This window comes from Eumetopias jubatus, unplaced genomic scaffold, assembly GCF_037043125.1.
Source record: "Eumetopias jubatus isolate StellerSeaLion01/CBP00866 unplaced genomic scaffold, mEumJub1_p1.0 scaffold_11, whole genome shotgun sequence".
Classification (NCBI taxonomy): Eukaryota; Metazoa; Chordata; class Mammalia; order Carnivora; family Otariidae; genus Eumetopias; species Eumetopias jubatus.
The window spans coordinates 2073221-2095364 of NW_028274817.1; the positions used below are offsets into that span (position 1 = coordinate 2073221).

Below are 22144 nucleotides of genomic sequence, written 5' to 3' on the forward strand. Positions count from 1 at the left end.
TACTTAGATTTTCCCCAATCACTTACGACTTGTCGATCAGTTTTGAAGCACAGAGGACTCTTACTTGCATTGGATTATAAGTGCTCAGTAAAATATAAAAGATACGTATACGAGAAAAGTCTGAAAGATAAAAACTGTTTTCTTACCCAAGAACAAGAGATGAAGAAACTAAAGAATGTTTTGTCTGGGGACAGCAGATAGTCTATCCAGATGACCTTCAAAGAAAGAAATGTTTCTAGATCAAAAATAGCCCTTCTAGCAACACAAGGGAAGTCAATTATCATATAGCAGCACATTTAAAATAAAGATGAGAACCCTTTTCAACTACCCAGATTTTCCAGGTTAGAACTGACTATTCCATACAGTGCTATGATTCTCACAGCAACGCTTTGGGGTGGAGAAACTAGGATTGCTTCTCACTCAAGAAGGTTCTTCAACTGCTTCTAATTCTGCATGAAGACAAATTTCCTTAGTCTCCTCCTAATTCCAGCCCCCTTCAATCCTGCTTCACCAAAGATACTGAGCTTTCCAATGCCATCTTGTCCAGTGACCTTGATATGACCCCTAAAGCTGACATTAAGATTTGCCTCTATACAAACTCTCCTTTATGTACAATTAAGAAAAACTTTTACGTGTAATCCTAGATACAGAAGTGTTGATGTTCATGAATTTCTTCTAACAGGTGCTATGGACTTGCTTCATGTCAGGCAGCAGTATTCCCACCTTTTCTGAGGGACACATGATCCTTGTACCATCTGAGTGGTACCAATTCTGCACAACCTAAAAGCATGGTCCCAAAATAAAAATCCATTTCTGATGTTTGGCAAACATACCCCACAGCCTTTATGAGGCCTAAAGGATCTGGATATATGAGTTTGGATCCAAAAAAATATCATTTTTCTCAAGTTTTTCCAGAATTGTGTAGAAGGCTCTCTTGTGCATGCTCTCCTCATATTCCTCCTCCATGAGCTCCAAGGAGTTCACTGTCTACCAATGTCTCAGGGCACTTGCCACTTTCTAGGGTGCCTGATCACTATTCCAGCCCTTGCTGGTCCCCTGCCTCTACTGGAGTATGAGCACAAAGCCAGAATCTGGTCTCATTCTTCCCTGTCCATAGCACCTGGCACAGAGTAGAAGCACAAGAAGCATGCACTGAAGGGATCATGAGCCACACCACTGCTCACATCTTCTGAATGCCAGGAAGTACTTGCCATTACCCAAACACACACTCTTCATTGCCTCCCATTGCCCTTGCTCAGTGACAGTCTCCCGGCCTGGAATGCCCTTCCCCATGTCTTTACTGATTGAAGACACATTTATCCTTCAAAGGCACATTCCCCAAAGCACTTTCTCCATGAGTGCTTTTCTGATCCTCTCTCTGGGACCCCTGATGGCACCAGCACTCGCTGGCACTGTATGAAAACCATGTGTTGCCAGTCTTTCCTCTCTGTGGGGGAACAGGGTTGGTTCCTCTCAACAACCCATGGTTGTCTGAACATAGCCTGTAAAACTATGAGGAATAAATCACATTCAGTTGGGTGAGGACTATGACAAGAGCTTGCTCTTTTCTCCAGAGACCCTAGGGCTCAGGAAAAGAATGACCAAGGATATAGAAAAATATGTAGGAAACAATGTAGGAGAGATGACTTCCTACGTGGAGCCCTCTCTTTACATAAAGGTATATTTTAAGGGAACCATTGAAAGAGGTCTTAGTGAATCGTTTAATTAAGAATCTGATAGGTAAGTTTTCTCACCCTTCAGTTCAGTTTAAAATATTGAGAGCCAAGACAATTATCATACGGTTTCACTCATATGTGAAACATAAGTAATAGCGTGGAGGACCACAGGGGAATGGAAGGAAAACTGAATGGGAAGAAATCAGAGCAGGAGACAAACCATGATAGACTCTGGACTCCGGGAAACAAACTGAGGGTTACAGAAGGGAGGGGGGTGGGGGATGGGGTACCCAGGTGATGGGCATTAAGGAGGGCACATGTGGTGCTGAGCACTGGGTGCTATACATAACTAATGAATCATTGAACACTACATCAAAAACTAATGATGTTGGCTAACTGAACATAATAAAAAAATATTAACTGTAAATAAAATAAAAATAAAAATTATCCTTTAACATCACAAAAAATAAAAATAAATAAAATAAATAAAATAAAATATTAAGAGCCAACTGGTAAAACAAACCAAAGAAAATGATACTGGAACTGTTCATAGCAGAACTTCCTAAACAGGAAGATTAACATACATAAAGTCACAGAAATACTGAATTTGAGTCAAGAACCTGAAAGTATTACAGATTATTTTGGAATATTTTAGGCCATTCTTAGTCCGTATTTAGTTAGGCTCATTCTTCTTGACCACTATAGGAAGCTACCAAGGAAGCAAGAATTCTCTTTTCAAGAATCTGAGTCCTACACTTCTGGTTTCTGGGCAAATCAGGGTGTCTACAGTGATTTCCTGTGCTTCCATTTATTTGCTCAGTTGTTCAGGTCCCAGATAGTTATCTACTATGGGCAAGGCACTGAGCCAGCTAGTTTTACTGCTGCTGCTGCTGGTGTTGTTGTCATCAGCCCTTAAAACTAAAAGAACTACAGAGAAATAACAATTATCATTTCAAAGAAGAGCTACATAACTGTCAAAAGAATTCTCTAAAAATTAAGTAGTGAGAATGTTGAAGAGCCTAAGAATCAAACGGGAAAATCAATGTGGTCAGACAGGCTGGGTTCTCTACCTGAAGATATTAACATTTTTATTTAATTTGTAAGATAGCTGGGCACTACTGCAAATTTCTGAGAAAGTGACTACCAAGTCTCTAAGAGAGATGATGCAGGGAACTCAAGCAGATGGGCTGAGGAAAGGCTTGAGTTTAGAAAGTAGTTGTTACAGAAGGAAGAGAAGAAAGTTGCAAGAGAGGGTGGATTTCAGACATGCTCTAAAGGAGGCGGACTAATAGAAGAAGGGACAAAGGTGCGGATGTGAAAGCATCAATCAAAATGGGCCTCGGGGCAGTGCCAGCTGGAGTGGATGAAAGTCGTAAGGCCAGAGATGTTTTTTACTAAAGAGAAACTGGGTTATGGAAGAGTCTAGAGAGACAATTCACCAGTTTTGGGTTCTCTTGCATCCTCAGGCATCAATGAAAATGCAAGAAAACCCATCTTTACTTGACATGAATGATCAATTTGACCACATAGACATGAGAGATATTTGGACGGACGACTTGGAGATCTCTTCCAGCTTGGGAGAGTCCACAATTCTACAAGACACGTGCACAAAGAATATCTGAAATTTAACTAATCATCGGAGTGCCCTAAGGGAGTTATTTAAAGGGAAGATGAAACCTAAGAAATATTCAATTAGAAGGATGGAGGGAGAAAGCAGCAGCTTCTCTAATCCAGACAAAAACAAGGAAGGCCTTGATAACAATACATTAATTGTAGGAGACCTCAATACTCCACTCTCAGCAATAAACAGATCGTCTAAGCAGAAAATCAACAAAGAAACAAGAGCTTTGAATGACACACTGGACCAGATGGACCTCAGAGATATATACAGAACATTCCACCCTAAAACAACAGAATACTCATTCTTCTCGAGCGCACATGGAACATTCTCCAGAATAGAGCACATACTGGGTCACAAATCAGGTCTCAACCGATACCAAAAGATTGAGATTATTCCCTGTATATTCTCAGACCATAATGCTTTAAAACTGGAACTCAATCACAAGAAAAACTTTGGAAGAAATTCAAACACTTGGAAGCTAAAGACCACTCTGCTCAAGAATGTTTGCGTCAACCAGGAAATCAAAGAAGAACTTAAACAATTCATAGAAACCAATGAGAATGAAAACACATTGATCCAAAACCTATAGGATACTGCAAAGGCAGTCCTAAGGGGGAAATACATAGCCATTCAAGCCACACTCAAAAGAATAGAAAAATCCCAAATTCACCAACTAACTTTACACCTTAAAGAACTAGAGAAAAAGCAACAAACGATGCCTAAGCCACGCATTAGAAGAGAAATAATTAAGGTTAGAGCAGAGATCGATGAACTAGAAACCAGAAACGCAGTAGATCAGATCAACGAAACTAGAAGCTGGTTCTTTGAAAGAATTAATAAGATCGATAAACCACTGGCCAGATTTATCCAAAAGAAAAGAGAAAGGACCCAAATTAATAAAATTATGAATGAAAGGGGAGAGATCACGACTAACACCAAGGAAATAGAAATAATTATTAGAAATTATTATCAACAACTATATGCCAATAAATTGAGCAACCTGGAAGAAATGGATGCCTTCCTGGAAACCTATAAACTACCAAGACTGAAACAGGAAGAAACTGACAACTTGAATAGGCCGATAACCAATAACGAGATTGAAGCAGTGATTAAAAACCTCCCAAAAAACAAGAGTCCAGGGCCTGATGGATTCCCTGGGGAATTCTACCAAACATTCAAAGAAGAAATAATATCTATTTTTCTGAAGCTGTTTCAAAACATGGAAACAGAAGGAAAGCTTCCAGACTCATTCTATGAGGCCAGCATTACCTTAATCCCCAAACCAGGCAAAGACCCCATCAAAAAGGAGAATTTCAGACCAATATCCCTGATGAAAATGGATTCCAAAATTCTCAACAAAATCCTAGCTAATAGGATCCAACAATACATTAAAAGGATCATCCACCACGACCAAATGGGATTTATCCCCAGGACGCAAGGGCGGTTCAACATTTGCAAATCAATCAGTGTGATAGAACACATTAGTAAGAGGAGAGAGAAGAACCATATGGTCTTCTCAATTGATGTAGAAAAAGCATTTGACAAAATGCAACATGCTTTCCTGATTAAAACTCTTCAGAGTATAGGGATAGAGGGAATATTCCTCATGTTCATAAAATCCATCTATGAAAAACCCACAGCGAATATCATCCTCAATGGGGAAAAGCTGAAAGCCTTTCCCTTAAGATCAGGAACATGTCAAGGATGCCCACTCTCCCCACTATTGTTCAACATAGTACTAGAAGTCCTAGCAACAGCAATCAGACAACAAAAAGAAATAAAACTATTCAAATTGGCAAAGAAGAAGTCAAACTCTTTTTTGCAGACAACATGATACTTTATGTGGAAAATCCAAAAGACTCCACCCCCAAATTACTAGAACTCATACAGCAATTCAGTAATGTGGCAGGATACAAAATCAATGCACAGAAATCAGTTGTTTTCTTATATACTAACAATGCAACTGTAGAAAGAGAAATTAGAGAAACGATTCCATTTACAATAGCACCAAAAACCATAAGATACCTTGGAATAAACCAAAGAGGTAAAGGATCTATACTCTAGGAACTACAGAACACTTATGAAAGAAATTGAAGAAGACACAAAAAGATGGAAAAACATTCCATGCTCATGGATTGGAATAATAAACATTGTTAAAATATCTATGCTACCCAGAGCAATCTATACCTTCAATGCCATCCTGATCAAAATTCCAATGACATTTTTCAAAGTGCTGGAACAAACAGTCCTAAAATTTGTATGGAAACAGAAAAGACCCTGAATCGTCAAGGAAATTTTGAAAAAGAAAAACAAAGCTAGTGGCATCACGTTACCCGATTTCAAGCTATATTACAAAGCATCAGCATGGTACTGGCACAAAAACAGACATATAGACCAATGGAACAGAACAGAGAGCCCAGGTATGGACCCTCAACTCTGTGGTCAACTAATCTTCGACAAAGCAGGAAAAAATATGCAATGGAAAAAAGACAGTCTCTTCAATAAATGGTGCTGGGAAAACTGGACATCTATATACAGAAGAATGAAACTCGACCATTCTCTAACACCATACACAAAGCTAAACTCAAAATGGATGAAACACCTCAATGTGAGACAGGAATCCATCAAAATCCTAGAGGAGAACATAGGCAGTAACCTCTTCGACATCGGCCACTGCAACTTCTTTCAAGATACATCTCCAAAGGCTAGTGAAACAAAAGCAAAAATGAATTTTTGGGACTTCATCAAGATAAAAAGTTTCTGCACAGCAAAGGAAACAGTCAACAAAACAAAGAGGCAACCCACAGAATGGGAGAAGATATTTGCAAATGACACTACAGATAAAGGGCTGGTATCCAAGATCTATAAAGAACTTCTCAAACTCAACACCCAAAAAACAAATAATCAAGTAAAAAAATGGGCAGAAGACATGAACAGACACTTCTCGAAAGAAGACATACAAATGGCTAACGGACACATGAAAAAATAATTATTATTTTTCATCATCAGCCATCAGGGAAATTCAAATCAAATCAAAACCACATTGAGATACCACCTTACACCAATTAGAATGGCAAAAATTGATAAGGCAAGAAACAACAGATGTTGGAGAGGTTGTGGAGAAAGCGGAACCCTCTTACACTGTTGGTGGGAATGCAAGTGGTACAGCCACTTTGGAAAACAGTGTGGAGGTGCCTCAAAAAATTAAAAATAGAGTTACCCTATGACCCAGCAATTGCACTCCTGGGTATTGACCCCAAAGACACAGATGTAGTGAAAGAAGGGCCATACGCACCCCAATGTTCATAGCAGCAATGTCCGCAATAGCCAAACTGTGGAAAGAGCCAAGATGCCCTTCAACAGATGAATGGGTAAAGAAGACGTGGTCCATATCTACAATGGAATATGACTCAGCCATCAGAAAGGCTGAATACCCAACTTTTACATCCACATGGATGGGACTGGAGGAGATGATGCTCAGTGAAATAAGTCAAGCAGAGAAAGTCAATTATCACATGGTCTCACTTATTTGTGGAACATAAGGAATAGCATGGAGGACATCGGGAGAAGGAAGGGAGAAACGAAGGGGGAGAAGTCGGAGGGGGAGACGAACCATGAGAGCCAATGGACTCCGAGAAACAAACTGAGGGTTTTAGAGGGGAGGGGGGTGGGGGGATCGGTGAGCCCGGTGATGGGTATTACGGACGGCACGTACTGCATGGAGCACTGGGTGTTATACGAAAACAATGAAGCGTGGATCACTACATCAAAAACTAATGATGTACTGTATGGTGACTAGCCTAACATTAAAATAAAATAAAATAAAATAAATAAAATAAAATAAAATAAAATAAAATAAAATAAAATAAAATAACAAGGAAGACCAAGATCAGGAAGGATATGAAGAGAACTAGAAACAAGAGATACAGACGTAATATATTTTGCATAATGTCAAAGATCAACAATTGCAGCACTCCCAAACTCTATGCCACTTTAATCTGTTCCATTTGAGGAATAATTTGTTCTTTGTCAATAATATCTGAATTGTGAGAAGTTTTTTTGCCAGTGTTCAATTTATTAGCAATGGCATTTACAAAACCATTTCAATTGGCTTTTCTTCCCAGGAGCACCTAACCTGGGCGATCTCTCTCCCAGCCCTGCACAAAGCCTATCTGTCCAGAAAAGCTTAGCTGGCCTCTGTCTCAGGGGGAGCCTTTCAACAAAGAAAAGGGATTTGCATAAAGGTGGTCAGCTGAACACAGCCCCTATTTGAGGCTGTATAGCATTGAAAGGGCCTTTCTCCAACCTGGCAGCGTAATCCTCATGGAGAGCTTTTGTCCCAGAGGCTGTGGTAGGCTGCTTTATTCAGCTGACAATACACAGTAAAAGAATAAACGAGAACCGCCTCCTTTTGGTAAAGCTAAGGCAGCTGGCAGCCCACAAGCCTGACAGCTTACGGAATAAGAGGCGGGACAATTGTTATCCCCAGACCCAAAAGGTGCTCTGTAACGGAGTGCCCACTGCTAGTGCTCCTGGCTGCATGCTGGGCGTTCACCACTCAAGACAAAGGTCCCGGGGCCACCTTCACATCAGAAAGGAGCAGTGGGATCTGGAAGCGCCAGCAAAGCCCTTCCCTACAATCCTTCCAAAAGAAATCAAAAAACCTTCCATCACTATGTAGCCCCTTCGATAGCTTCGTAGAACACTATAATCATTTCCCATTAGAATGTTGAGAAAGAGCCAGCCTTCTTGTTTCTTTTGACATTTCCTTTTTAAAAAGAAATTTAGTTTAGTTTTCTTATTTTTAAGAGCGTTAAATTTACAAAATGGAACAGAGAAACAACGCAAACATAATTCTACCACCCAGGGGCAAATATTGCCATTTCAGATGATTGCTTTCCAATCTTTTTTATGTAACTGTGAAAACTCTGTAAATACAGTTTGTTCCCAAGGCAAGTCTAACTGATACCTATTTATCAACTAAGGAACAAGCCCTTCAGAAGTTAGGTGGCTTCTCCTAATTTATTTTAGCCCCCTGACCTTAAGGTAATTTCCCAGCCCAATCTCCAGTTCCCCTCAACATTATTCCACTCTTCTGTATATCCTAGGCTGCCTTATCCGAGAAAGCAGGGAAGCTGTCTCCCAGAATCTGAATAATTTTTTAAAAGGGGCATGTCCCTGAATGAAAACCTGTATGCAACAAAAATAACTTAAGACCAATACATGAATTATGTGCCAATATCGCATGAATGATCAAAAATATATATACCACCTTGGTAAAAAGTTACTCAATATATTAGCCACACGGTTCTCAAATTAGAAGAGGGACCAAAGAAACCTTCCATTTCCTGAATGAAAGACTGCGGACCTCCTCACTTAAATGAACTCCCTAATTGTTGCTGACTCTTGGCTTTGCCCAAGCCACATGCCCTCCTGCCCACCCCACTCCCAGCCCCCATTCCTACCCAATTCTTTTTCTTAATGCTGATGGTTAAGACACAACCACATTAAAGTGAGGCTCCGCAAATGCCCTCATTGACAGCCACAATAGTGCCTCTGCTCGATACACTTGAAATGCTTTCTGTGATTATGTAAGTTGGAACTTCACACAAAGGTTCCAACTTGTTTCTTGTGGAATGTAGAGAAAGATGAAACAGCTCTCACTGAGAGTTTCCAGATTTTTCATGTTGATTGACTTTGTTTGTGAATTTCACCTCAAAGTACAATCCTTTAGTGCAGACCTTTCCATTTCCCAAAGTCCTGCCTGTTACTTTAAAGATTTCTCACTTCCAAGCACTGTGTGGTCCACACCATACAGCACAGCTCACACGTAGGTTCTTGAGAAGATCAGCAAATGGAGCTTATGCTAGAAAAGGCTAAGAGTAAACAGCTCTTCTGAAGTCCTGTCTGCAGAGTACTCACGAATGTTTCAAAGTGGGTTTGACACACCCCAAGGAGGAGAGTGAATCTTCTACAACTCTTCACCTATACTAAGGGAGATACTTATTTCTTCCTGTGAGGAAACGGTTGACTTACAAGTTCACACTTTAAAAATTATTGATCCAGTGGCTTCACTAGGGAGGTTGCAAAACTAGTGGAAATCAACAATATTCTCGCAGTCAGAACGCTTGGGACCTAGTCCCAGTTCGGCCCTAGCCATGTGACCTTAGGACAAGCCATCTGGCCTCTCTGAGCACCTGTAAAATGGTGTTAAGCCTGGACCTCACCACCCCATAAGGTCCTCTCAGGAAGATCAGATACCATAAAGGAGGGCAAGTTCCATGAAAAGTCTAAGATGCACAGCACACCCATGTATTTGGTGAGTGCCCCAAATGATAAGGTTCATTTTAACACTGAATGTTAAAGTTCACTTAAACAAGGAGACAAACAGCATGAAGACACACTGGGAGTACAACACCTCTTGGACGCCTTCTTCTGAAAAACAATAGCATTCATGAATTCAACAAATACTGCGGCAAGTACAACATACATCGACAAAAAATAAAAAGAAAAATCTTGGAACGTTGTGTGCATACATATATTATGGTTAAATATCAATACAGAGAGAAGAACACTAATCAAAGTCATGAATTTATGCTTTAATTTCCAAAGCTAAATATTAGCTTGATTGAGTAATATCTAGTGTGCCTAGATCTCAGGTATTAGCATATGAAAGGCTGACTGCCCTTAGCTCCCTGCCCTCCCAGAGGTGCAACTTGTACATTTAAATATGGGGTACATTTATTAGTGGTCATGAACACTCTATAATCAAAGAACAACCTGTTACTTAAACAGTGTGCTTAACTGTTAGAAACAGAATCAGAAGAAAAAGTCATCAACCTCCAAAGCACCCTTCCTTAGCGGGCCATTAGCTAAACTCAAGTCAGGACACATACTCCATAAATACGTATCAAATAACAAGAACAATATTCTATTCCTCATAAACAGCATTCATAGGTCAATTTAATATTTATGTAGTGTTTGGGAAAAGCCTTACAGAGGTCTTACTCTCTTGATAAAGGACAAAGGGAAAAGGTAAAGTTTCTTTGCAAACTGTGAACTGGGAGGCCTACCTCAAAGGCAGTTTATGTGCTCTATTTAAAAACCTGAGAATTTTTTGACTCTTGTGTTTCAAGAGACTGATGTTCTGGGATCATCACCTTGAAAACCCAGTGGGAACACTGTGTCACACATAGCTTGAGTTCAGCTATCAACATTCAGACACAGCATGGGTTACATGGCATGACCAGGGGCAGAGCAGTTTTTTATGGCTGGAGTGGATAGGCATGACTCAGTTTCCCCACGCCATAGCCATAAAGAGGTGCCAATAGTCCACAGAAGCCTCTGCCAAAGGGAAACCTCCACGACTCTAGGTCTTTATTTCCAGCCCAGACTGTTCCCTTGAGCTCTGGCCCTGGATGCTTCCTAGATGTCCCACCAGTACCTCACACTCAGGTTCTAAACTTGCCCAAACTTCCTGCTTCAGTGCTAGGTCACCTCCTGCTTTGGAAAACACCATCCTTCTTCAGTCCTCTTTGATTTTGTTCATCTATGCCCTTCCCTCCGCTTCCCCTTCTAAGGATATAGAATTCATCCTTCAAAGCCCAGTCTAAATCTCTCTCTTTGAGGAAGATGTGCCAAGGCCCAACTGTTTCCCCCCGCTCCAAGGGAAGTCAGCCACTCCTTCCTCTGCTGTACCAAGGATGCTGTCACACATTCAAGCATAATGCAAGCACTTCGTGACACAATCGCCCTCTAGCCTGTGGGGCTTCGCTGAAAGCAGTATCTCTTACTCCACTGGCTTTTTGCCGGTCCCCAGCTCCAAGAATGCCTGTCACAATGTGAACATGTTGAATGACATTTGAATTGGGGCTAAAACCAGAAGAATTAAGCTATACTTTCATCACTTTTTTTTGTTTGTTTTACCACCACTAACCAATTGCTTTCCCCACAACCATAATTACTTCATTAACCTAAACAGCTTTCGGTTAATTTAAGAGGAGTAGGAGGGTTTTTTTGTTTTTTGTCCAATTCATTCTAATCACTAAAGAATCTGGGTACCTGTGAATTGATCTGCAAACAAAGTTGCACACAACGGTCTTGGCTTAGTAAGGGAGAGGGACACAGCCTCTATACCTGCCCCTGGCAATTAGAAGAAGGGCCCGGTTCCCTCCCCTCCCTACAAATGCCAGGCCATGCTCGGCCAGGTTCAGAGGCAGAGATTTCTCTGTGCAGTGACTTACTGATGGGTGGGGGGACACCCAGGCCTTCTCATCACTTAGCCCAAACATCTCTCCAACCTAGCCATTTTGGCCCACGTACTTTCAAAGCCATGAGTTAATGCTTTCCAGCGATTCCCTGGAGTTTAATGGAAAATATCCTCTTTCAATGCCTTGGTGTAGTCACACCTCTATGCTCCCTTTTCTTGCAGAACACAGAGAGAAATAAGCAAAACAAAGCTACATACTTCAGACGCAACTGGACCGTATTATTTCTTAGAGCAAGCACTTCAGTTGGCAGTATTTGTTTCTGAATGTGATCAAGGCGAATGCATTCTGGAGTGATTAAAATAGACTGGCTACCTATTTGGTGGCAGAATTGCTTAGTTTTATAAAACAAGAGGAATTTATGATTCCTCCAAAAGTGACATTTTCCCCCTTGTGCAGCTGCAGCTCTGGGTAAGAGAAGGACCCTGCTAAGAGGTCCTGTCATTGCTGGGATGGACTTTCAGCCTGATATTCTCCTGCCCTGATATTCAAAGTCAAGCGACTAACCTCAAAATAAGGGGATTAAAGTGGGAATTCATTCCATTAAGAAGAACAAGAAAAAAATTATTCCTATGCTATTTTATTTATCTATGGAGATATACCATACATGCAAACCTTTCTCAGAATTGTTTAAAAATGTGGGGCACCTGGGTGGCTCAGTTGGTTAGGCAACTGCCTTCGGCTCAGGTCATGATCCTGGAGTCCCGGGATCGAGTCCCACATCGGGCTCCCTGCTCAGCGGGGAGTCAGCTTCTCCCTCTGACCCTCTTCCCTCTCGTGCTCTCTATCTCTCATTCTCTCTCCCTCTCAAATAAATAAATAAAATTAAAAAAATAATAAATAAAAAAGAAAAAGAAAACTATAAGAAAAAGAATTGTTTAAAATGTATTTTCCTGAGAGAAATAACAACATTCACAAGGCAAGGACCCAAAAGAGAATCATTTTGGGGTTTTTTTGTTTGTTTGTTTGTTTTAATTTTTATTGTTATGTTAATCACCATACATTACATCATTAGTTAAGAGAATCATTTTGTAGTGAAATAACCCGCCAGCATGGGAAATCCAAGCGTTCCTCCCTGGGTCATCACACAATGACCCCCAGTGGCCTCGCCCACCACCCAAGGTCCCCTGTCGCAGGGGACCACACTCAAGCTGCTGAGCTACACAAATAAAGGGCTATCTTCATTTTAATCCAATTACATATGTAATAACCCCAACTGACCAAGCCAGAGCCCCTGGATGATTCACTGGCCTGCTTGCTCACTCTGTTTTCCCAGTATCAAGCAATTAGAACTCTGGGGCTCCTCATCTGCCATTTTAAATTAGAAAAGGAAAAAACACACTTCTTTGAGGGGTTAGTCACTATATGAGAAGTTGATCCTCTTTTTCTTTTGTTTAAAGGAATAGGTCAAAAATAATAATGCAAAATTCCCTTAATCAGTATAATGAAAATTATGTTTGCTTTCAAATTCCTTCTTTATGTGTGCGGTCACAGAAATTAGTAATCTACTGATGAATACACCCCAGAAGAACAGCAGGGAAACCATATAGACCTTGCCCTGTCTTTTTTCTCCCTTTTTTTTCCTCCTGGCCTTGCCGGATTTACAGCTATCTATTCTCTCATCTTTCAGGTTTTGCTTCCACCTGGGAGAGAGCAAAATTCCTTGAAATCTTAAAAATACTAGTTTCTACTTTGCTCACAACATCCGAATAGCTTGGTGCTTTAACTGCGCTTCCCTAGTTTGCTAGGCACTGACCTTGTGGCTACTGCCATCACCACCTGTGGGGCAATGGCATCTAGACATTTGTGTTTTAAAATACTTAAGAACTGATCACATTTCATGGCCATGATGTGGTCTGGTTTTTTGTTTTTTGTTTGTTTTTTTTGGGGGGGTATTTCCAATTTCAAACTCCTAGTACATGGCTTTGTGGTAGTCTTACTTTCAGAGTTATAAACTATGCAACTATTTACATGCAAAGTTTGACTTTATAAAATGAAGGTAGTATGTGCTTGTCGGTAACAAAGTAAAATTTGGGACCCTTGCTAAAATAATTCATTAAATTTCTCTACCAAGTTCATCTGGTTGATTATTAAATAAAAACTCCATTTCTTTAGTTCATAGGAGAGTTAAAAGCTGCAGCTGCCCCCACGCCCAATGCAGTGCAGAACATGCTATTCTTCCTTTTACTGATAGAAAAAAATATTCAAAATTGCCAGAGTTCCTTCCCTCTCATACTCAATTTGGCTGTATTTTTCAAAAAAAGAACAGTTTCAGAAAATCAATTTAAACACAATAAGACTATTTTTACATAAGTTGTTCTATTAACCATAAAAGCTTCTCCACAAACTGAGTTGTTCACTTGATTTGTTTTTGTTTATTTTGTTCACTTTGGGGGAGGGTCCTATTTACTTAATGCTGTTAAGGGCATTTGTTTATATTTATCTAGGCTTCAGTTATGAATACTACAGGTTTTTAGATTCATAACGGGGGTTCAGCTTTTATGTTAGCATTACTCCATTTTAAAAGAAAGGATTTTCGGGCGCCTGGGTGGCTCAGTCGTTAGGCGTCTGCCTTCGGCCCGGGTCATGATCCCGGAGTCCTGGGATCGAGTCCCACATCCGGCTCCCTGCTCAGCAGGAAGCCTGTTTCTCCCTCTGACCCTCCCCCTGCTTGTGTCCTCTCGCTGCTCTCGCTGTCTCTCTCTCTGTCTTTAAAAATTTATTTAAATTTTTTAAATTTTATTTTATTTTATTTTAAAAAATAAAATCTTTACTTTTTAAAATAAAATCAATTTTATTTTAAAAAATAAAATCTTTATTTAAAAATAAAATCTTTAAAAAAATAAAAGAAGGGATTTTCTGGAGTAGCTGAGAGTTCTCTGCTCTCAGTCTGGATGGGCTCAGATACCAGTCCTAAAGCAAACGCCTTATCTTCTGAGAACAGAACCAAAGGAAACCTGAAGTGGCTCCTTTGAAAACTCACGCTTGCAACATGGCTTTCGAACTTGGAAAGTCTGCAGTTTCACCGTGCACCAGCTGCTCGGCCTACTACAGCCAGGTCAATCTCCTGCTTTCCATCCCGCCTCAACTGTGCTAGCCTCTGGCTTTCCTACTCCCTCACCTTCCTCGCCGATCTGTTTCTCGGGCTTAGGCTGATGCTGGGAACTTTCTAGAAATTTCCAAAGAAGAGTGAAAGGGTGCTTCCTGCAGTGCCACCTGCGATGCCGTCCCTATGGAGGCCTCAGAACGCCGGCTTTCCCACCCGCCCACCCCACGGTCCTCCCAACCAAGCCACCCTCCTGAGGTGCTCCGGAAGACGTTTCTCTGAACCCCCGGCGGTGGCAAATGGCAGCGTGCCACCCAAGGTCTGTTACCTCCCGGGAGCCCTCACTTGCCTGTGCTTACCCTCTGCCCTCTGGGACGCCTCCACTGCGAGCCGGGTGCCCGGGGTCCACGGGAGCCGAGGAGCGGGCCGGGGCGGGCTGAGGGTCTGCAAGCTCCTCCTTGGCCTCCGGCCTCGCTGAGAGCCCCGAGAGTCCGTGAGTGAAGCGCCGCCTCCGATTCCTCAGAGAGTGAAACCCCCAAGCCAGCGGTGCTCCCAGGGTACCCAGCGGGGGGCAAGGGCTATCTCCGCCTTGACTTGAGCTGTTGGGGTCACAGAGACCGCCTCCGGAACTGGGGTGCGGGACGCCCCTTCCGCGCAGCTCCTGACTTCCGATCCCCCTAAGGTTCCGCTCCAGCGCAGAGCACTGCACAGCGGCACCTGCTGAGGGCTGTGGAGCCGGAAGATGGGGGTATTTTGGGTCCAATCGGGGCTCCGTAGTGGAGCTAAAGAGGCTCTGATCTCCTCCTAATCAGAAAGGTCCTTGCAGCCTGAGGGGAACCAAAATTTCATCCGTGGTTGAGTAGCAAGCCAAGTAGCAAGCCGAGTATCAAGCTGAGTATCAAGTCCTGCCGGGCCAGTGCCGCTCTTTGGGGGCAGCCTCAGTGGTGCCCTGAGCCCCAGAGGACAAAGGGAGGGCAACTGTAGGCTGTTCCCCTTGACTTGTCATCTCATTAAGCATGACGATCCCAACCACGAGACAGCTTTCCTTCACCTTCTCAGTTTGCCCTCCTCACCAGTCTTTTCCTGCGGAGACATCCAGCAGAGCTTTGCAGGGTTGCCCTGCACTACACGATTGGACTTCCCAGGTCTGTTTCTAAAGACTCAGAGAAGACAATTCCACCACTTCCCTCAGCCACTCACTCCAGAACTGAGTAATCCTCACTGACGAATAGGTTTAACACGACATGTTGTTTTCTCAAGCTGGCCAATTTTGTTAAAAAGACAAGGTAGAAAGACCTCCAATGAGTTGAAAGATTGAAAACCACCTTTAATTCTGACCCAGCATACAGTATGGGATGAACAAAGTAAATATTACTTTAACAATATCATTAATATTAAACTTTATTCATAATAGTGACAACATTTGTCCCTCAAACAAGGACATGCCACAGAAAGGGCTCCAGAACTTTCTATCTACAACACAATCTTTCTGATTTCAAAACTGGACCATTCAAGCATTGCACAAAATATATGTATATGTAGGATGTAAAAATATATCAAAACACCATGTTGTACACCTCAAATATATATTTTTTAATTTGTCAATCATATCTCAATAAAGCCGGGGAGTGCATCACCATGGGGTGGCGGGGGGGGGGGGCTTTGGATATATTCTTTTCCCCATTCTAAAATTAAACTTAAAATCCTGGTACCCCTGAAACTAACATAACATTGCATGTCAACTATGCTTCCCTTAAAAACAAGTTAAAATCCTAAACTCCTTGTGGAGTTTAGAAAGAAGCTCCTAAACTCAGTTTCAGGAGGGACTCATTTTAAAACAGTATGACTCTTCCCAGTGCATTTTAAGTACACCATTCGGATTTGTAGCCGTAGTACAGCCTTCAGGCACCACAAATTCTCAGTTTCAAAGCTTCAGCATGGCATGACATCCGAAATAACCAGGAAATGATAGAGCAAGAAGCTGTTCAGTGAGGCAGGCATTTACATAACACTTCCCTAAATCCTGAAGCAGAGTGTTGCGTAAAGGGCAGAAAAGCCAGGTGCCATTGCCCCCAACTCTCAAGTTCTTCTCATCCTAAAACAAACCAATTCTTTCAGTGCCAGATTACATGCAACGAGGGAAGGATAACGTGTAGGTATGTAATGCTTGTCATTTGTAGAGCATATCATCAGCATTAATTACCTTTAATTATACAATTACTACTGAGTTGTCAAAGACAACATTCAAAAGAGAGGGATTACTAAAAGCATTAATCCTAAAATGACTGACCAACCTTCCTCAGAAACAAACCATGACTCGCCCCCAAAAGCAGAGAGATTAGCAGCAGCAGACCAGGAAGAGCTTGGGCTTAAGTATAAATCTTGGCCAGTCTTGGAGAATGTCATTAACTTCTCTGAAGCCACAGTGTCCTCTCACCAATGGACCCAATAATAGATAGTACCTGCCTCATAGAGTAGGGAGGATTCGATGGGATGATTCATGCAAAATGCCTGGCACAGAGCCCAGCAAGAAGGAGGCCCGGGTCAGTGGGGATGTAATTACCATCAGGAAGGACAATAAAATACTCACCAAAGGCAGGCAGGGCTTCCAGATGTCCATCCCCTCTGAACACAGCATGCAAGATTTGGGGGACTTCCACTTGAGATTCTTCTGATCTTGCTTGGAGGTACCACTTTACCTCTGGTCTTTCTCACAGGGGACCTGCCAATATCAGAGACTAGGCATTCCTCTGCAAAGAACAGCCACGAGTAGCCTCTACGGCAAGCCCCAAAATTCCATGGAAATCTCCAAAGGAATTCCCTGGAAGACAAAAAATAAAACAAAAAAACAAGTGATGTAACATTTTATCTCCGTGTGGGCATCAAACTGCCGGTTGTTTGCTTCATCCCCAAAGGAAATAAGTATCCCATTTTTATATCTCTTGAGGGAAAAGACAACACACTTGCACAATATCAACTTCAAGTCACTCCTGGCTTATAAGAGCACTCACACCTTTGTTCATCTCCAGTTCAGTCAGATGCCATTTTGTGAAAATGTAGTAATATTTCTAGTACATCTGGAATACATGGATCAATGTGTGAGTTGAGTTTCTGTTAAAAGTCCCCCATTTTTCCTGGTATGATACTAATATATAGTGGTGTACTTTAGTGAAGTATGACCTATTTTACTTATGGGAAAATTCAATGATAAATACATGAAAGGAATTTAAGGAGTGCTATTTCATTCCGTCTTGAATTAAAAAAAAAAAAGCAATCAGTGATTTCTGCAAGGATCCACCCTTTTAGTCCACAGCCCCTTCAGCTCTGGCCTGCACCCCTGACTGGAGTCCCTCCTGCTCTCACTCTTGTCCCCTCCAAACTGGTCTCCACCCAGCAGCCACGGTGCCTTTCAAAAAGTTCATGTCACATCATTCCCCCGGTGGGAATACTATCTGTGCCACAAGGACTTCGGGCTGTTGAGGAAAACCCCATCCCATTCTCACAGCCTCTAATACCCTCCCAATCATAATGGGTGCTCTTCTCTTCTCACTGCACAACAGTTAGAACTTTGCTAGAGCGTTCACTAAATATTTTAATGTGACAAACTACGGAAGAGACATGTTCTGGCTTTGAAACCAGGAAGAAAGATAATTTTTTTTTTTCTGGGAGATCGTTAACTAAAAAGAAAGACCAATTGTTAACATATGTTCCCAGAGGGCCTAAATGCCCATGTGTTCTTCCTGTACTCTCAACTTAGCAAGAGTAAGTTTGGAACATTCAAATTACCTATGCTCTCCAACCTACAGACTGTGGGTGAACCGCTAAGGAGCTCTTACAAGTATGGGACTTCCTGGGGGTTCTGCCTTAGTGATGCTGGTGTAGCCAAGTGAGTCCTTACTGATGGTTTGGCCCAAGCCCCTCATTTTCCAACTAAGGACACGGAAGCCCACTGAATCCTTTGGGAAGGATTGTCCAGAATCTGAGAGCCCAGATGAGAAGGACTGGCTGCTCCCACTATATCATGCCCTCATGTATTTTGCATCCACAAAAAGTCCCTATGTCTGGTGACAAGGATGTCTTTTTACTTCTTAGTATAGGGAGGGTATTTTTCATATGGGAGATTTGTTTCCTGCTTTCAGGGGGACAGAGGAGGGGCTGAGTGTCTTTGCACCAGTTGCTTCCCATGTAGCTTCAATTCAAAATAATCAGTACCCCACTGTGGTACATTTTGGGCAGCCTTCCCTTGGCCCCCGCAGCACAGGACTTTAGGATGCTTTTATAGGAGAAAACATCTTCACTTAAGACTGTGAGCAAGGCATGTTTTTGTTCTCTGGCCATTCTTTTCAGCATTTGTATAAATATTTGTAGCTTCAGTTGCTATGGAAAGCAAACACTACTTACCATGACAACCATAACAGCTTAAGGTACGCAGCTTGACTCAGACTGTGAAGCTTTAAACACACTGAAGTGTGTAGGGCTTTAATAACCCTCCTTTAAAAAAAAATCAACCAAATGTTCTTCTCCCCAGAAAAGCCACCTGAGTATTCTCCACTTTCTCTGTGTTATCTGTCATGAAAAGCCAGCATACCTCAAGGAATACTTGAGGGCTGAAATCAAAGGAAATTTTAGTAAAAATTGATCTAAAAAAAAAAAAGGTTGGTAAGATTCAAAGAAAAAATAAATGAAGATCTACTGATCTACTGTGTACCTATTCTGTGCCAGAAGTGTGTAGATTCTTTTACATATATTTCATCTGATTGTGATTGTACTTCATTTTACAGAAGAGAGAAACAGACCCAGGAAAACGAAATAACTAGTCCAGGGAGACAGAACTGGGATTCAAACTCAGAGTGGGCTGGCTCCACCCAGCCCACCATACATTGTTTATTCAAACAGTCTAGTCACCCGATTATTTTAATCAGTCCAAAACCGAGAGTTCAGATGAATTTTTGTCAAAAAACTTTAGAAAACAAATAGTTCTTGTTTTAAAAAAAATCAATCCACTCCTCCAATCACTGGCCTTCTTGTCACCCAGTATACCCAGTATACCCAATAGTTCCCTTCAGCTGGCTCCAGCTGCCCTGGCTCAGATCCGAAATTATGAGGATGGGCAGTGGGTTGGGAATTCTGGCTGCAACCCACTAGGATGGCTATCAAAATGACAGATGATAAGAAGGAGTGTTGAAGATGTGAACAAATGGGAACCTGCACACCCTGCTGGTGAGAATGCAAAGTAGTACAATTATAACCCAAATGTCAATCAGCTGATGACTGGATAAACAAAATAGGGTCTATCCATACAGTGGAATATTATTCAGCCATAAAAATGGTAATTCTATGTTTAACTGACTGATGATACAATATGGGTGAAGCTTGAAAACATTATGCTAAGTGAAATAAGCTGGTCACAAAAAGACATATATACTGTATGATTTCACCTATATGAGTACCTAGAGTTGTCAGATTCATAGAGACAAAATGTAGAATAGAATAGTGGGCTGGTTGCCAGGAGTTCGAGGAAAGAGGAAATGGAAAATTGTCATTTACGGGGACAGAGTTTCAGTTTTGCAAGATGAAAAGAGTTCTGGAGATTGGCTGCACAACAATGTGAATATACTTAATACTATTCAACTGTATTCTTTAAAATGGTTTTAAGATAGGGTCCCTGGGTGGCTCAGTTGGTTAAGGGTCTGCCTTCGGCTCAGATCACGATCCTGGAGTCCCAGGATTGAGTCCCACGTCGGGCTCCCTGCTCAGCGGGGAGTCTGCTCCTGGCCCTCCCCCCGCTCCTTCTCTCTCTCTCTCTCTCCGCCCTTAAGATTTTATTTATTTATTTGACAGAGAGAGACACAGTGAGAGAGGGAACACAAGCAGGGGGCGTGGGAGAGGGAGAAGCAAGACTCCCGCCGAGAAGGGAGCCCAACGCGGGACTCGATCCCAGGACCCTGGGACCAGGACCTAAGCCGAAGGCAGACGCTTAATGACTGAGCCACCCAGGCGCCCCATAAAATCTTAAAAAAATAAAAAATAAAATTGTTAAGCTAGAAAGTTGTATGTTACATGTGTTTAACCATAATAAAAAAGATGCCATTTATAACGAAATGTCCAGAATGAGCAAATCCATAGAGACAGAAAGCAGATTAGTGGTTCTGGGAGCTGAGGGGAGGAAGAATGGGGGCAGTCCCTACCAAAGGGGACAGGGTTTCTTTTGGGGGTGATGAAATGTTCTGGAATTACATAAAGGTGATGTTCATACAATCTTGTGAATACACTGTAAAACCACTGAATTATATTCCTCTAAAGGGTAAAATTTAGGATATGTAAATTATATATCAATTAAAAATTAGAAGTGAGAAAATGAGACTCTAGGAGTGAGAACTGGTATGTATGACAGAAATAAAAGGGAGAGGAAGGAGAGGAAATTGATAATTATGAGAAACCATACAAAGGCAATGCACCGACCTGCTTGGCCCCAAACAGCTTGTTGTAGCCTGGTTGCAGACAATCATGTGCCACAGTTAGCTCAAAGCAAGTATGGGCTTCATGGCTGGAGATCAAATATTTGAGCAAAATATGTATACAGCTTTATGATTATTTTAAACATGACACAAAATTACTATAAAACTCAGTTGATAACTAGTCATAATGCCTAACTAGTCATGGCTAACTGGAGGATACAAAGAAATAATTATAATATGAACAAGTGCTGATACTCTATTTGCGTACAACCTGAAGGTAGTTATATATTCCCATTGTATGTCTTTTGAGTAAGTCCTACCTCATTCTCACTACTGATGTTGGATAATAGAAATCTCCGTGGACAGCTACCAGGATACTAGGGTAAATTAACAATAAGCATCATTTAGTTAAGCTGAGAAAATCTGCTGCCTACTGGATTTGTTACAAGTGCATCAAAGCTCTTGATTTATAGCAATTTATGGCACGAGTTCCTGGCTGTCCCATGGGGCAAGGAATTGCCACAAACTCTTTAGAATGAAGAAAAATGAGAATTGGAAACTGAGCTAAGCCTTCAACTTGCAAGGAGCCCTTGGCACAAAAGTGTTGCCTATACCAAATCCAGCAGGTGAGCCCCTGCTCAGATTTGTCTTGTAAGCTTGGCTTTGTTTTGTTCTGTTTTGAGGAGTTATTACTTTCCGAGCACTGAGGAAAATAACCAAGGTGAATGCACACAGAGTCAAGCTCAAGTCATGCTAGAGATAGTATTAAATTTAAGCAGACTATGGAACAAAATAGAGTTCAGAGAGAGACCCAGATATATATGGGATCATAGGATATGATAAAAGTGGTACCACAGATTACAGGAAAGGATAGATTATTTGGTGGATGGTGTTAGGAGAATTGTCTTATAATGGGAGGAAAAATCAAACTAGGTTCCCATCTAACAATCTGTATGAAGGTGGATTCCTAATGTTTTCAAGAATAATTATGAAAGGAAAAAATAACATTGAAAAGGAAATTACAAAAATATTTTTTCATCTTGGAGTAAGGAAGAATTCCTTAAATAAGAAAATCT

General features: G+C 41.5%; 1 protein-coding gene across 1 annotated transcript in view; it reads right to left on the reverse strand.

Annotated features, from left to right (window-relative positions):
- Positions 1-17402, reverse strand: part of PASD1 (PAS domain containing repressor 1) — a 93561-nt gene extending 76159 nt beyond the window's left edge. Inside the window, exon 1 of the mRNA XM_028091963.2 lies at positions 17201-17402. The gene's annotated coding sequence lies outside the window, so the exon portion shown is untranslated. The remainder of the gene's footprint in view (positions 1-17200) is intronic.
- Positions 17403-22144: the final 4742 nt, after the last annotated feature.